The sequence below is a fragment of the Ambystoma mexicanum genome (assembly GCF_040938575.1).
Source record: "Ambystoma mexicanum isolate Mex_15411 chromosome 12 unlocalized genomic scaffold, UKY_AmexF1_1 Mex_chr12_unloc.1, whole genome shotgun sequence".
NCBI lineage: Eukaryota > Metazoa > Chordata > Amphibia > Caudata > Ambystomatidae > Ambystoma > Ambystoma mexicanum.
In genome coordinates, this window is record NW_027182322.1 from 14736774 (window position 1) to 14754233 (window position 17460).

Here is a 17460-nt window from a genome sequence, read left to right on the forward strand (position 1 = left end):
GGAAATGCCCCAGGTCCTCATACATGCAAAGCATGCGCTCTACCACTGAGCTACATCCCCGCTGAGAGGACGCTTCCTCATCACACCTAAAAGCTTCAGGAGGGAGTGGGCTAAGTAAGGAAAGGGGTTTGCAGTAGTGCATATGAAAAAACATGACAACTGCCAAATTACATCTTACTACTTACAATGACAAAGTTAAAGCGCCAGGTCGATCTCATCACGTTGGTGCCTGAGACATCACATAATGTGACACAGCCATCTCGGATAGATGCCCCAGATTTGAGAAGTGTAGTTATGGAGAAAAAATAAATATATATATATATATATATATATATATGTATGTCTTCAAACACCAAAAATGAGATAGCACCATTTCGCGCAGGAATTCCTCCAGCCGAAAGCCCACATATGTTGCTAGATAGACTGACACCTCTTTCGGATGTCCTTCTGTATTTGCTGGCTAGTGGAAAGCAACGTGGACCCACCACTCTATAGCTCTGCCGTCATGAGTGTCCCTAGCACACTCGGCAGATGTCGCTTCTCTAGGCAGACAAGCAGTGGAATTCTGCGGAAGGTCAATGGTGCTTCCATTGGTTTTGCCACTAGGCGATCCATTGCAGCCCTAGAATGAAGCATAACCCGCTGAATGCATTCAGGGTGTTCTGCGGTGGGAAAGGTCAGAGGGGGTGATAGTTGGTGAGCGTGCACAGCACCTCAGAATGACACCACTGCCTAGCAGGGGGACCGGTGGAGACACTATTTTCAGCCAATGCCCCTCTGTCTGAACGAGTCTGCCTTGTGTCATCCCGGTAAGAGATCAGGCTAACAGGCTTCCAATGAAAAAAGCAGACATCACACTGAAGCATGGTGCACCGTGCATGTCCACAATCATCGGCTCCAAAGAGAAGACGTTCAGGAACAGGATTTAGTATGGCAAAAGAACACATCATCCTAATTCCTATGTACAGGATAAAAAGCCCACAATTGAGGAAAAATATCACATGGAGATGCCTGGGATCGAACCTGTGGCCTCATACTTCCCAAGTATGTGCTCTACCACTGAGTTACATCCCCACTGCCAGCAAGGAACTGTGAAATCTACCAGATGCTGGCTGGCTGCTTGGGACTAACAGCGCCCAGAACTGACGGTAACTGTCGAATTGGAGTTTCCAAATGGCAGACTTCATTTTAGAGCCACCTGTGTCTGGTTGTCCATAGAAACATGCAGAAAGGCTGCCCCCCCATGCAATTCCCCTGACCAACTAATGAAAAATATCAATATGTTCAAGACTTTTGCTTTTAGAAGCCAGAGATAGGCCCCAGCAGCAGAGCTGGTAGGATATTCCAGCTCAAAACTAACAAGTTACAGAACCTGATCGACTTAGGTTGACAACAGAGGCACATCTGTGGCCACATCCAGTGAAAACAAATTATTTTTAAAGCTAGGCATCATATGCTACAAAGGTACAATGGTGGAGCTATACATTCGGAACCAAAACAATCGACTGAAAAGAAACGCAAGGCAATGCCAATACTTTCACGATTCTGCACCGTTAAAACTGTGGTGTGATGTTTCTCTCTGTGCATTTCTATTTGTAGTGATTGTGAAGGCATACAGGATGTTGACACTGGCAGGGACGTAAACCTCAGTGATATATTATAGGCAGGTTTGCCATACGGGCACCAGCGTTTTCTCAGACAAATAGATATGAATGTCGATGATCCTATAATCATGGCCCGAGTTGCAGTGTGAAATACAAAATAACCGGGACAAAATCACACTGATGTTTATGCAAATGGAGATGCCGGGGATTGAACCCGGGACCTCATACATGCGAAGCATGCGCTCTACCACTGAGCTACATCCCCTCGGTGTGCAGTGGGCCTGTCCTGCAGACATCTTTTCCTGGGAGAATTCTTCCGGTCAAAATATGCTGCCAACTGAAGCACTAGCAAAAGACCAGGGAAAACGGGAGCAAGACTGGAAAAGCACATGGTCAGCTGAAGCAGTGTGCATTATGCTTCTCCATAAGAGATGACTTCCAGGGGAAGTATTCCACCAGAGGATTACCGTGCTCAAAGAGCCATCTCGTGGACAGAGACCATATGACAGTCAAAAAAAGGGAAACAATTGGAGATGCCAGGGATTGGACCCAGGGCCTCATCCATGCAAAGCAAGTGCTCTACCACTGAGCTACATCCCCTCGGTATGCAGTGTGTCTGTCCCGCAGACATAATTTTCAGGGAGAACTCTTCTGGTCAAAACATTCTGCCGAGTGAAGCACTAGCAAAAGAGCAGGGAAAACTGGAGCAAGAATGGAAAACCTCATGGTCACACTGAAGCAGTGTGCATTTTGCTTCTCCATAAGAGATGACTTCCAGGGGAAGATTTCCACCAGAGGATTACTGTGCTCAAAGGGCCATCTAGTGGATAGAGATCATATGACAGTCAAAAAGAGAAACAAGTGGAAATGCCCCAGGTCCTCATACATGCAAAGCATGCGCTCTACCACTGAGCTACATCCCCGCTGAGAGGACGCTTCCTCATCACACCTAAAAGCTTCAGGAGGGAGTGGGCTAAGTAAGGAAAGGGGTTTGCAGTAGTGCATATGAAAAAACATGACAACTGCCAAATTACATCTTACTACTTACAATGACAAAGTTAAAGCGCCAGGTCGATCTCATCACGTTGGTGCCTGAGACATCACATAATGTGACACAGCCATCTCGGATAGATGCCCCAGATTTGAGAAGTGTAGTTATGGAGAAAAAATAAATATATATATATATATATATATATATGTATGTCTTCAAACACCAAAAATGAGATAGCATCATTTCGCGCAGGAATTCCTCCAGCCGAAAGCCCACATATGTTGCTAGATAGACTGACACCTCTTTCGGATGTCCTTCTGTATTTGCTGGCTAGTGGAAAGCAACGTGGACCCACCACTCTATAGCTCTGCCGTCATGAGTGTCCCTAGCACACTCGGCAGATGTCGCTTCTCTAGGCAGACAAGCAGTGGAATTCTGCGGAAGGTCAATGGTGCTTCCATTGGTTTTGCCACTAGGCGATCCATTGCAGCCCTAGAATGAAGCATAACCCGCTGAATGCATTCAGGGTGTTCTGCGGTGGGAAAGGTCAGAGGGGGTGATAGTTGGTGAGCGTGCACAGCACCTCAGAATGACACCACTGCCTAGCAGGGGGACCGGTGGAGACACTATTTTCAGCCAATGCCCCTCTGTCTGAACGAGTCTGCCTTGTGTCATCCCGGTAAGAGATCAGGCTAACAGGCTTCCAATGAAAAAAGCAGACATCACACTGAAGCATGGTGCACCGTGCATGTCCACAATCATCGGCTCCAAAGAGAAGACGTTCAGGAACAGGATTTAGTATGGCAAAAGAACACATCATCCTAATTCCTATGTACAGGATGAAAAGCCCACAATTGAGGAAAAATATCACATGGAGATGCCTGGGATCGAACCTGTGGCCTCATACTTCCCAAGTATGTGCTCTACCACTGAGTTACATGCCCACTGCCAGCAAGGAACTGTGAAATCTACCAGATGCTGGCTGGCTGCTTGGGACTAACAGCGCCCAGAACTGACGGTAACTGTCGAATTGGAGTTTCCAAATGGCAGACTTCATTTTAGAGCCACCTGTGTCTGGTTGTCCATAGAAACATGCAGAAAGGCTGCCCCCCCATGCAATTCCCCTGACCAACTAATGAAAAATATCAATATGTTCAAGACTTTTGCTTTTAGAAGCCAGAGATAGGCCCCAGCAGCAGAGCTGGTAGGATATTCCAGCTCAAAACTAACAAGTTACAGAACCTGATCGACTTAGGTTGACAACAGAGGCACATCTGTGGCCACATCCAGTGAAAACAAATTATTTTTAAAGCTAGGCATCATATGCTACAAAGGTACAATGGTGGAGCTATACATTCGGAACCAAAACAATCGACTGAAAAGAAACGCAAGGCAATGCCAATACTTTCACGATTCTGCACCGTTAAAACTGTGGTGTGATGTTTCTCTCTGTGCATTTCTATTTGTAGTGATTGTGAAGGCATACAGGATGTTGACACTGGCAGGGACGTAAACCTCAGTGATATATTATAGGCAGGTTTGCCATACGGGCACCAGCGTTTTCTCAGACAAATAGATATGAATGTCGATGATCCTATAATCATGGCCCGAGTTGCAGTGTGAAATACAAAATAACCGGGACAAAATCACACTGATGTTTATGCAAATGGAGATCGGGACCTCATACATGCGAAGCATGCGCTCTACCACTGAGCTACATCCCCTCGGTGTGCAGTGGGCCTGTCCTGCAGACATCTTTTCCTGGGAGAATTCTTCCGGTCAAAATATGCTGCCAACTGAAGCACTAGCAAAAGACCAGGGAAAACGGGAGCAAGACTGGAAAAGCACATGGTCAGCTGAAGCAGTGTGCATTATGCTTCTCCATAAGAGATGACTTCCAGGGGAAGTATTCCACCAGAGGATTACCGTGCTCAAAGAGCCATCTCGTGGACAGAGACCATATGACAGTCAAAAAAAGGGAAACAATTGGAGATGCCAGGGATTGGACCCAGGGCCTCATCCATGCAAAGCAAGTGCTCTACCACTGAGCTACATCCCCTCGGTATGCAGTGTGTCTGTCCCGCAGACATAATTTTCAGGGAGAACTCTTCTGGTCAAAACATTCTGCCGAGTGAAGCACTAGCAAAAGAGCAGGGAAAACTGGAGCAAGAATGGAAAACCTCATGGTCACACTGAAGCAGTGTGCATTTTGCTTCTCCATAAGAGATGACTTCCAGGGGAAGATTTCCACCAGAGGATTACTGTGCTCAAAGGGCCATCTAGTGGATAGAGATCATATGACAGTCAAAAAGAGAAACAAGTGGAAATGCCCCAGGTCCTCATACATGCAAAGCATGCGCTCTACCACTGAGCTACATCCCCGCTGAGAGGACGCTTCCTCATCACACCTAAAAGCTTCAGGAGGGAGTGGGCTAAGTAAGGAAAGGGGTTTGCAGTAGTGCATATGAAAAAACATGACAACTGCCAAATTACATCTTACTACTTACAATGACAAAGTTAAAGCGCCAGGTCGATCTCATCACGTTGGTGCCTGAGACATCACATAATGTGACACAGCCATCTCGGATAGATGCCCCAGATTTGAGAAGTGTAGTTATGGAGAAAAAATAAATATATATATATATATATATATATGTATGTCTTCAAACACCAAAAATGAGATAGCACCATTTCGCGCAGGAATTCCTCCAGCCGAAAGCCCACATATGTTGCTAGATAGACTGACACCTCTTTCGGATGTCCTTCTGTATTTGCTGGCTAGTGGAAAGCAACGTGGACCCACCACTCTATAGCTCTGCCGTCATGAGTGTCCCTAGCACACTCGGCAGATGTCGCTTCTCTAGGCAGACAAGCAGTGGAATTCTGCGGAAGGTCAATGGTGCTTCCATTGGTTTTGCCACTAGGCGATCCATTGCAGCCCTAGAATGAAGCATAACCCGCTGAATGCATTCAGGGTGTTCTGCGGTGGGAAAGGTCAGAGGGGGGGATAGTTGGTGAGCGTGCACAGCACCTCAGAATGACACCACTGCCTAGCAGGGGGACCGGTGGAGACACTATTTTCAGCCAATGCCCCTCTGTCTGAACGAGTCTGCCTTGTGTCATCCCGGTAAGAGATCAGGCTAACAGGCTTCCAATGAAAAAAGCAGACATCACACTGAAGCATGGTGCACCGTGCATGTCCACAATCATCGGCTCCAAAGAGAAGACGTTCAGGAACAGGATTTAGTATGGCAAAAGAACACATCATCCTAATTCCTATGTACAGGATAAAAAGCCCACAATTGAGGAAAAATATCACATGGAGATGCCTGGGATCGAACCTGTGGCCTCATACTTCCCAAGTATGTGCTCTACCACTGAGTTACATCCCCACTGCCAGCAAGGAACTGTGAAATCTACCAGATGCTGGCTGGCTGCTTGGGACTAACAGCGCCCAGAACTGACGGTAACTGTCGAATTGGAGTTTCCAAATGGCAGACTTCATTTTAGAGCCACCTGTGTCTGGTTGTCCATAGAAACATGCAGAAAGGCTGCCCCCCCATGCAATTCCCCTGACCAACTAATGAAAAATATCAATATGTTCAAGACTTTTGCTTTTAGAAGCCAGAGATAGGCCCCAGCAGCAGAGCTGGTAGGATATTCCAGCTCAAAACTAACAAGTTACAGAACCTGATCGACTTAGGTTGACAACAGAGGCACATCTGTGGCCACATCCAGTGAAAACAAATTATTTTTAAAGCTAGGCATCATATGCTACAAAGGTACAATGGTGGAGCTATACATTCGGAACCAAAACAATCGACTGAAAAGAAACGCAAGGCAATGCCAATACTTTCACGATTCTGCACCGTTAAAACTGTGGTGTGATGTTTCTCTCTGTGCATTTCTATTTGTAGTGATTGTGAAGGCATACAGGATGTTGACACTGGCAGGGACGTAAACCTCAGTGATATATTATAGGCAGGTTTGCCATACGGGCACCAGCGTTTTCTCAGACAAATAGATATGAATGTCGATGATCCTATAATCATGGCCCGAGTTGCAGTGTGAAATACAAAATAACCGGGACAAAATCACACTGATGTTTATGCAAATGGAGATGCCGGGGATTGAACCCGGGACCTCATACATGCGAAGCATGCGCTCTACCACTGAGCTACATCCCCTCGGTGTGCAGTGGGCCTGTCCTGCAGACATCTTTTCCTGGGAGAATTCTTCCGGTCAAAATATGCTGCCAACTGAAGCACTAGCAAAAGACCAGGGAAAACGGGAGCAAGACTGGAAAAGCACATGGTCAGCTGAAGCAGTGTGCATTATGCTTCTCCATAAGAGATGACTTCCAGGGGAAGTATTCCACCAGAGGATTACCGTGCTCAAAGAGCCATCTCGTGGACAGAGACCATATGACAGTCAAAAAAAGGGAAACAATTGGAGATGCCAGGGATTGGACCCAGGGCCTCATCCATGCAAAGCAAGTGCTCTACCACTGAGCTACATCCCCTCGGTATGCAGTGTGTCTGTCCCGCAGACATAATTTTCAGGGAGAACTCTTCTGGTCAAAACATTCTGCCGAGTGAAGCACTAGCAAAAGAGCAGGGAAAACTGGAGCAAGAATGGAAAACCTCATGGTCACACTGAAGCAGTGTGCATTTTGCTTCTCCATAAGAGATGACTTCCAGGGGAAGATTTCCACCAGAGGATTACTGTGCTCAAAGGGCCATCTAGTGGATAGAGATCATATGACAGTCAAAAAGAGAAACAAGTGGAAATGCCCCAGGTCCTCATACATGCAAAGCATGCGCTCTACCACTGAGCTACATCCCCGCTGAGAGGACGCTTCCTCATCACACCTAAAAGCTTCAGGAGGGAGTGGGCTAAGTAAGGAAAGGGGTTTGCAGTAGTGCATATGAAAAAACATGACAACTGCCAAATTACATCTTACTACTTACAATGACAAAGTTAAAGCGCCAGGTCGATCTCATCACGTTGGTGCCTGAGACATCACATAATGTGACACAGCCATCTCGGATAGATGCCCCAGATTTGAGAAGTGTAGTTATGGAGAAAAAATAAATATATATATATATATATATATATATGTATGTCTTCAAACACCAAAAATGAGATAGCACCATTTCGCGCAGGAATTCCTCCAGCCGAAAGCCCACATATGTTGCTAGATAGACTGACACCTCTTTCGGATGTCCTTCTGTATTTGCTGGCTAGTGGAAAGCAACGTGGACCCACCACTCTATAGCTCTGCCGTCATGAGTGTCCCTAGCACACTCGGCAGATGTCGCTTCTCTAGGCAGACAAGCAGTGGAATTCTGCGGAAGGTCAATGGTGCTTCCATTGGTTTTGCCACTAGGCGATCCATTGCAGCCCTAGAATGAAGCATAACCCGCTGAATGCATTCAGGGTGTTCTGCGGTGGGAAAGGTCAGAGGGGGTGATAGTTGGTGAGCGTGCACAGCACCTCAGAATGACACCACTGCCTAGCAGGGGGACCGGTGGAGACACTATTTTCAGCCAATGCCCCTCTGTCTGAACGAGTCTGCCTTGTGTCATCCCGGTAAGAGATCAGGCTAACAGGCTTCCAATGAAAAAAGCAGACATCACACTGAAGCATGGTGCACCGTGCATGTCCACAATCATCGGCTCCAAAGAGAAGACGTTCAGGAACAGGATTTAGTATGGCAAAAGAACACATCATCCTAATTCCTATGTACAGGATAAAAAGCCCACAATTGAGGAAAAATATCACATGGAGATGCCTGGGATCGAACCTGTGGCCTCATACTTCCCAAGTATGTGCTCTACCACTGAGTTACATCCCCACTGCCAGCAAGGAACTGTGAAATCTACCAGATGCTGGCTGGCTGCTTGGGACTAACAGCGCCCAGAACTGACGGTAACTGTCGAATTGGAGTTTCCAAATGGCAGACTTCATTTTAGAGCCACCTGTGTCTGGTTGTCCATAGAAACATGCAGAAAGGCTGCCCCCCCATGCAATTCCCCTGACCAACTAATGAAAAATATCAATATGTTCAAGACTTTTGCTTTTAGAAGCCAGAGATAGGCCCCAGCAGCAGAGCTGGTAGGATATTCCAGCTCAAAACTAACAAGTTACAGAACCTGATCGACTTAGGTTGACAACAGAGGCACATCTGTGGCCACATCCAGTGAAAACAAATTATTTTTAAAGCTAGGCATCATATGCTACAAAGGTACAATGGTGGAGCTATACATTCGGAACCAAAACAATCGACTGAAAAGAAACGCAAGGCAATGCCAATACTTTCACGATTCTGCACCGTTAAAACTGTGGTGTGATGTTTCTCTCTGTGCATTTCTATTTGTAGTGATTGTGAAGGCATACAGGATGTTGACACTGGCAGGGACGTAAACCTCAGTGATATATTATAGGCAGGTTTGCCATACGGGCACCAGCGTTTTCTCAGACAAATAGATATGAATGTCGATGATCCTATAATCATGGCCCGAGTTGCAGTGTGAAATACAAAATAACCGGGACAAAATCACACTGATGTTTATGCAAATGGAGATGCCGGGGATTGAACCCGGGACCTCATACATGCGAAGCATGCGCTCTACCACTGAGCTACATCCCCTCGGTGTGCAGTGGGCCTGTCCTGCAGACATCTTTTCCTGGGAGAATTCTTCCGGTCAAAATATGCTGCCAACTGAAGCACTAGCAAAAGACCAGGGAAAACGGGAGCAAGACTGGAAAAGCACATGGTCAGCTGAAGCAGTGTGCATTATGCTTCTCCATAAGAGATGACTTCCAGGGGAAGTATTCCACCAGAGGATTACCGTGCTCAAAGAGCCATCTCGTGGACAGAGACCATATGACAGTCAAAAAAAGGGAAACAATTGGAGATGCCAGGGATTGGACCCAGGGCCTCATCCATGCAAAGCAAGTGCTCTACCACTGAGCTACATCCCCTCGGTATGCAGTGTGTCTGTCCCGCAGACATAATTTTCAGGGAGAACTCTTCTGGTCAAAACATTCTGCCGAGTGAAGCACTAGCAAAAGAGCAGGGAAAACTGGAGCAAGAATGGAAAACCTCATGGTCACACTGAAGCAGTGTGCATTTTGCTTCTCCATAAGAGATGACTTCCAGGGGAAGATTTCCACCAGAGGATTACTGTGCTCAAAGGGCCATCTAGTGGATAGAGATCATATGACAGTCAAAAAGAGAAACAAGTGGAAATGCCCCAGGTCCTCATACATGCAAAGCATGCGCTCTACCACTGAGCTACATCCCCGCTGAGAGGACGCTTCCTCATCACACCTAAAAGCTTCAGGAGGGAGTGGGCTAAGTAAGGAAAGGGGTTTGCAGTAGTGCATATGAAAAAACATGACAACTGCCAAATTACATCTTACTACTTACAATGACAAAGTTAAAGCGCCAGGTCGATCTCATCACGTTGGTGCCTGAGACATCACATAATGTGACACAGCCATCTCGGATAGATGCCCCAGATTTGAGAAGTGTAGTTATGGAGAAAAAATAAATATATATATATATATATATATATATGTATGTCTTCAAACACCAAAAATGAGATAGCATCATTTCGCGCAGGAATTCCTCCAGCCGAAAGCCCACATATGTTGCTAGATAGACTGACACCTCTTTCGGATGTCCTTCTGTATTTGCTGGCTAGTGGAAAGCAACGTGGACCCACCACTCTATAGCTCTGCCGTCATGAGTGTCCCTAGCACACTCGGCAGATGTCGCTTCTCTAGGCAGACAAGCAGTGGAATTCTGCGGAAGGTCAATGGTGCTTCCATTGGTTTTGCCACTAGGCGATCCATTGCAGCCCTAGAATGAAGCATAACCCGCTGAATGCATTCAGGGTGTTCTGCGGTGGGAAAGGTCAGAGGGGGTGATAGTTGGTGAGCGTGCACAGCACCTCAGAATGACACCACTGCCTAGCAGGGGGACCGGTGGAGACACTATTTTCAGCCAATGCCCCTCTGTCTGAACGAGTCTGCCTTGTGTCATCCCGGTAAGAGATCAGGCTAACAGGCTTCCAATGAAAAAAGCAGACATCACACTGAAGCATGGTGCACCGTGCATGTCCACAATCATCGGCTCCAAAGAGAAGACGTTCAGGAACAGGATTTAGTATGGCAAAAGAACACATCATCCTAATTCCTATGTACAGGATAAAAAGCCCACAATTGAGGAAAAATATCACATGGAGATGCCTGGGATCGAACCTGTGGCCTCATACTTCCCAAGTATGTGCTCTACCACTGAGTTACATGCCCACTGCCAGCAAGGAACTGTGAAATCTACCAGATGCTGGCTGGCTGCTTGGGACTAACAGCGCCCAGAACTGACGGTAACTGTCGAATTGGAGTTTCCAAATGGCAGACTTCATTTTAGAGCCACCTGTGTCTGGTTGTCCATAGAAACATGCAGAAAGGCTGCCCCCCCATGCAATTCCCCTGACCAACTAATGAAAAATATCAATATGTTCAAGACTTTTGCTTTTAGAAGCCAGAGATAGGCCCCAGCAGCAGAGCTGGTAGGATATTCCAGCTCAAAACTAACAAGTTACAGAACCTGATCGACTTAGGTTGACAACAGAGGCACATCTGTGGCCACATCCAGTGAAAACAAATTATTTTTAAAGCTAGGCATCATATGCTACAAAGGTACAATGGTAGAGCTATACATTCGGAACCAAAACAATCGACTGAAAAGAAACGCAAGGCAATGCCAATACTTTCACGATTCTGCACCGTTAAAACTGTGGTGTGATGTTTCTCTCTGTGCATTTCTATTTGTAGTGATTGTGAAGGCATACAGGATGTTGACACTGGCAGGGACGTAAACCTCAGTGATATATTATAGGCAGGTTTGCCATACGGGCACCAGCGTTTTCTCAGACAAATAGATATGAATGTCGATGATCCTATAATCATGGCCCGAGTTGCAGTGTGAAATACAAAATAACCGGGACAAAATCACACTGATGTTTATGCAAATGGAGATCGGGACCTCATACATGCGAAGCATGCGCTCTACCACTGAGCTACATCCCCTCGGTGTGCAGTGGGCCTGTCCTGCAGACATCTTTTCCTGGGAGAATTCTTCCGGTCAAAATATGCTGCCAACTGAAGCACTAGCAAAAGACCAGGGAAAACGGGAGCAAGACTGGAAAAGCACATGGTCAGCTGAAGCAGTGTGCATTATGCTTCTCCATAAGAGATGACTTCCAGGGGAAGTATTCCACCAGAGGATTACCGTGCTCAAAGAGCCATCTCGTGGACAGAGACCATATGACAGTCAAAAAAAGGGAAACAATTGGAGATGCCAGGGATTGGACCCAGGGCCTCATCCATGCAAAGCAAGTGCTCTACCACTGAGCTACATCCCCTCGGTATGCAGTGTGTCTGTCCCGCAGACATAATTTTCAGGGAGAACTCTTCTGGTCAAAACATTCTGCCGAGTGAAGCACTAGCAAAAGAGCAGGGAAAACTGGAGCAAGAATGGAAAACCTCATGGTCACACTGAAGCAGTGTGCATTTTGCTTCTCCATAAGAGATGACTTCCAGGGGAAGATTTCCACCAGAGGATTACTGTGCTCAAAGGGCCATCTAGTGGATAGAGATCATATGACAGTCAAAAAGAGAAACAAGTGGAAATGCCCCAGGTCCTCATACATGCAAAGCATGCGCTCTACCACTGAGCTACATCCCCGCTGAGAGGACGCTTCCTCATCACACCTAAAAGCTTCAGGAGGGAGTGGGCTAAGTAAGGAAAGGGGTTTGCAGTAGTGCATATGAAAAAACATGACAACTGCCAAATTACATCTTACTACTTACAATGACAAAGTTAAAGCGCCAGGTCGATCTCATCACGTTGGTGCCTGAGACATCACATAATGTGACACAGCCATCTCGGATAGATGCCCCAGATTTGAGAAGTGTAGTTATGGAGAAAAAATAAATATATATATATATATATATATATATGTATGTCTTCAAACACCAAAAATGAGATAGCACCATTTCGCGCAGGAATTCCTCCAGCCGAAAGCCCACATATGTTGCTAGATAGACTGACACCTCTTTCGGATGTCCTTCTGTATTTGCTGGCTAGTGGAAAGCAACGTGGACCCACCACTCTATAGCTCTGCCGTCATGAGTGTCCCTAGCACACTCGGCAGATGTCGCTTCTCTAGGCAGACAAGCAGTGGAATTCTGCGGAAGGTCAATGGTGCTTCCATTGGTTTTGCCACTAGGCGATCCATTGCAGCCCTAGAATGAAGCATAACCCGCTGAATGCATTCAGGGTGTTCTGCGGTGGGAAAGGTCAGAGGGGGTGATAGTTGGTGAGCGTGCACAGCACCTCAGAATGACACCACTGCCTAGCAGGGGGACCGGTGGAGACACTATTTTCAGCCAATGCCCCTCTGTCTGAACGAGTCTGCCTTGTGTCATCCCGGTAAGAGATCAGGCTAACAGGCTTCCAATGAAAAAAGCAGACATCACACTGAAGCATGGTGCACCGTGCATGTCCACAATCATCGGCTCCAAAGAGAAGACGTTCAGGAACAGGATTTAGTATGGCAAAAGAACACATCATCCTAATTCCTATGTACAGGATAAAAAGCCCACAATTGAGGAAAAATATCACATGGAGATGCCTGGGATCGAACCTGTGGCCTCATACTTCCCAAGTATGTGCTCTACCACTGAGTTACATCCCCACTGCCAGCAAGGAACTGTGAAATCTACCAGATGCTGGCTGGCTGCTTGGGACTAACAGCGCCCAGAACTGACGGTAACTGTCGAATTGGAGTTTCCAAATGGCAGACTTCATTTTAGAGCCACCTGTGTCTGGTTGTCCATAGAAACATGCAGAAAGGCTGCCCCCCCATGCAATTCCCCTGACCAACTAATGAAAAATATCAATATGTTCAAGACTTTTGCTTTTAGAAGCCAGAGATAGGCCCCAGCAGCAGAGCTGGTAGGATATTCCAGCTCAAAACTAACAAGTTACAGAACCTGATCGACTTAGGTTGACAACAGAGGCACATCTGTGGCCACATCCAGTGAAAACAAATTATTTTTAAAGCTAGGCATCATATGCTACAAAGGTACAATGGTGGAGCTATACATTCGGAACCAAAACAATCGACTGAAAAGAAACGCAAGGCAATGCCAATACTTTCACGATTCTGCACCGTTAAAACTGTGGTGTGATGTTTCTCTCTGTGCATTTCTATTTGTAGTGATTGTGAAGGCATACAGGATGTTGACACTGGCAGGGACGTAAACCTCAGTGATATATTATAGGCAGGTTTGCCATACGGGCACCAGCGTTTTCTCAGACAAATAGATATGAATGTCGATGATCCTATAATCATGGCCCGAGTTGCAGTGTGAAATACAAAATAACCGGGACAAAATCACACTGATGTTTATGCAAATGGAGATGCCGGGGATTGAACCCGGGACCTCATACATGCGAAGCATGCGCTCTACCACTGAGCTACATCCCCTCGGTGTGCAGTGGGCCTGTCCTGCAGACATCTTTTCCTGGGAGAATTCTTCCGGTCAAAATATGCTGCCAACTGAAGCACTAGCAAAAGACCAGGGAAAACGGGAGCAAGACTGGAAAAGCACATGGTCAGCTGAAGCAGTGTGCATTATGCTTCTCCATAAGAGATGACTTCCAGGGGAAGTATTCCACCAGAGGATTACCGTGCTCAAAGAGCCATCTCGTGGACAGAGACCATATGACAGTCAAAAAAAGGGAAACAATTGGAGATGCCAGGGATTGGACCCAGGGCCTCATCCATGCAAAGCAAGTGCTCTACCACTGAGCTACATCCCCTCGGTATGCAGTGTGTCTGTCCCGCAGACATAATTTTCAGGGAGAACTCTTCTGGTCAAAACATTCTGCCGAGTGAAGCACTAGCAAAAGAGCAGGGAAAACTGGAGCAAGAATGGAAAACCTCATGGTCACACTGAAGCAGTGTGCATTTTGCTTCTCCATAAGAGATGACTTCCAGGGGAAGATTTCCACCAGAGGATTACTGTGCTCAAAGGGCCATCTAGTGGATAGAGATCATATGACAGTCAAAAAGAGAAACAAGTGGAAATGCCCCAGGTCCTCATACATGCAAAGCATGCGCTCTACCACTGAGCTACATCCCCGCTGAGAGGACGCTTCCTCATCACACCTAAAAGCTTCAGGAGGGAGTGGGCTAAGTAAGGAAAGGGGTTTGCAGTAGTGCATATGAAAAAACATGACAACTGCCAAATTACATCTTACTACTTACAATGACAAAGTTAAAGCGCCAGGTCGATCTCATCACGTTGGTGCCTGAGACATCACATAATGTGACACAGCCATCTCGGATAGATGCCCCAGATTTGAGAAGTGTAGTTATGGAGAAAAAATAAATATATATATATATATATATATATATGTATGTCTTCAAACACCAAAAATGAGATAGCATCATTTCGCGCAGGAATTCCTCCAGCCGAAAGCCCACATATGTTGCTAGATAGACTGACACCTCTTTCGGATGTCCTTCTGTATTTGCTGGCTAGTGGAAAGCAACGTGGACCCACCACTCTATAGCTCTGCCGTCATGAGTGTCCCTAGCACACTCGGCAGATGTCGCTTCTCTAGGCAGACAAGCAGTGGAATTCTGCGGAAGGTCAATGGTGCTTCCATTGGTTTTGCCACTAGGCGATCCATTGCAGCCCTAGAATGAAGCATAACCCGCTGAATGCATTCAGGGTGTTCTGCGGTGGGAAAGGTCAGAGGGGGTGATAGTTGGTGAGCGTGCACAGCACCTCAGAATGACACCACTGCCTAGCAGGGGGACCGGTGGAGACACTATTTTCAGCCAATGCCCCTCTGTCTGAACGAGTCTGCCTTGTGTCATCCCGGTAAGAGATCAGGCTAACAGGCTTCCAATGAAAAAAGCAGACATCACACTGAAGCATGGTGCACCGTGCATGTCCACAATCATCGGCTCCAAAGAGAAGACGTTCAGGAACAGGATTTAGTATGGCAAAAGAACACATCATCCTAATTCCTATGTACAGGATAAAAAGCCCACAATTGAGGAAAAATATCACATGGAGATGCCTGGGATCGAACCTGTGGCCTCATACTTCCCAAGTATGTGCTCTACCACTGAGTTACATGCCCACTGCCAGCAAGGAACTGTGAAATCTACCAGATGCTGGCTGGCTGCTTGGGACTAACAGCGCCCAGAACTGACGGTAACTGTCGAATTGGAGTTTCCAAATGGCAGACTTCATTTTAGAGCCACCTGTGTCTGGTTGTCCATAGAAACATGCAGAAAGGCTGCCCCCCCATGCAATTCCCCTGACCAACTAATGAAAAATATCAATATGTTCAAGACTTTTGCTTTTAGAAGCCAGAGATAGGCCCCAGCAGCAGAGCTGGTAGGATATTCCAGCTCAAAACTAACAAGTTACAGAACCTGATCGACTTAGGTTGACAACAGAGGCACATCTGTGGCCACATCCAGTGAAAACAAATTATTTTTAAAGCTAGGCATCATATGCTACAAAGGTACAATGGTAGAGCTATACATTCGGAACCAAAACAATCGACTGAAAAGAAACGCAAGGCAATGCCAATACTTTCACGATTCTGCACCGTTAAAACTGTGGTGTGATGTTTCTCTCTGTGCATTTCTATTTGTAGTGATTGTGAAGGCATACAGGATGTTGACACTGGCAGGGACGTAAACCTCAGTGATATATTATAGGCAGGTTTGCCATACGGGCACCAGCGTTTTCTCAGACAAATAGATATGAATGTCGATGATCCTATAATCATGGCCCGAGTTGCAGTGTGAAATACAAAATAACCGGGACAAAATCACACTGATGTTTATGCAAATGGAGATCGGGACCTCATACATGCGAAGCATGCGCTCTACCACTGAGCTACATCCCCTCGGTGTGCAGTGGGCCTGTCCTGCAGACATCTTTTCCTGGGAGAATTCTTCCGGTCAAAATATGCTGCCAACTGAAGCACTAGCAAAAGACCAGGGAAAACGGGAGCAAGACTGGAAAAGCACATGGTCAGCTGAAGCAGTGTGCATTATGCTTCTCCATAAGAGATGACTTCCAGGGGAAGTATTCCACCAGAGGATTACCGTGCTCAAAGAGCCATCTCGTGGACAGAGACCATATGACAGTCAAAAAAAGGGAAACAATTGGAGATGCCAGGGATTGGACCCAGGGCCTCATCCATGCAAAGCAAGTGCTCTACCACTGAGCTACATCCCCTCGGTATGCAGTGTGTCTGTCCCGCAGACATAATTTTCAGGGAGAACTCTTCTGGTCAAAACATTCTGCCGAGTGAAGCACTAGCAAAAGAGCAGGGAAAACTGGAGCAAGAATGGAAAACCTCATGGTCACACTGAAGCAGTGTGCATTTTGCTTCTCCATAAGAGATGACTTCCAGGGGAAGATTTCCACCAGAGGATTACTGTGCTCAAAGGGCCATCTAGTGGATAGAGATCATATGACAGTCAAAAAGAGAAACAAGTGGAAATGCCCCAGGTCCTCATACATGCAAAGCATGCGCTCTACCACTGAGCTACATCCCCGCTGAGAGGACGCTTCCTCATCACACCTAAAAGCTTCAGGAGGGAGTGGGCTAAGTAAGGAAAGGGGTTTGCAGTAGTGCATATGAAAAAACATGACAACTGCCAAATTACATCTTACTACTTACAATGACAAAGTTAAAGCGCCAGGTCGATCTCATCACGTTGGTGCCTGAGACATCACATAATGTGA

General features: G+C 46.5%; 4 non-coding genes across 4 annotated transcripts; all 4 read right to left on the reverse strand.

The window, feature by feature from the left end:
* Positions 1–1797: 1797 nt before the first annotated feature.
* TRNAA-CGC (transfer RNA alanine (anticodon CGC)) lies at positions 1798–1869 on the reverse strand. The gene has a single exon. It is a non-coding gene; the product is annotated as a tRNA-Ala (tRNA).
* Positions 1870–6710: 4841 nt separating this feature from the next.
* On the reverse strand, positions 6711–6782 carry TRNAA-CGC (transfer RNA alanine (anticodon CGC)). The gene has a single exon. It is a non-coding gene; the product is annotated as a tRNA-Ala (tRNA).
* Positions 6783–9175: 2393 nt separating this feature from the next.
* TRNAA-CGC (transfer RNA alanine (anticodon CGC)) lies at positions 9176–9247 on the reverse strand. The gene has a single exon. It is a non-coding gene; the product is annotated as a tRNA-Ala (tRNA).
* A 4843-nt stretch (positions 9248–14090) lies between these two features.
* On the reverse strand, positions 14091–14162 carry TRNAA-CGC (transfer RNA alanine (anticodon CGC)). Its single transcript has one exon. It is a non-coding gene; the product is annotated as a tRNA-Ala (tRNA).
* Positions 14163–17460: the final 3298 nt, after the last annotated feature.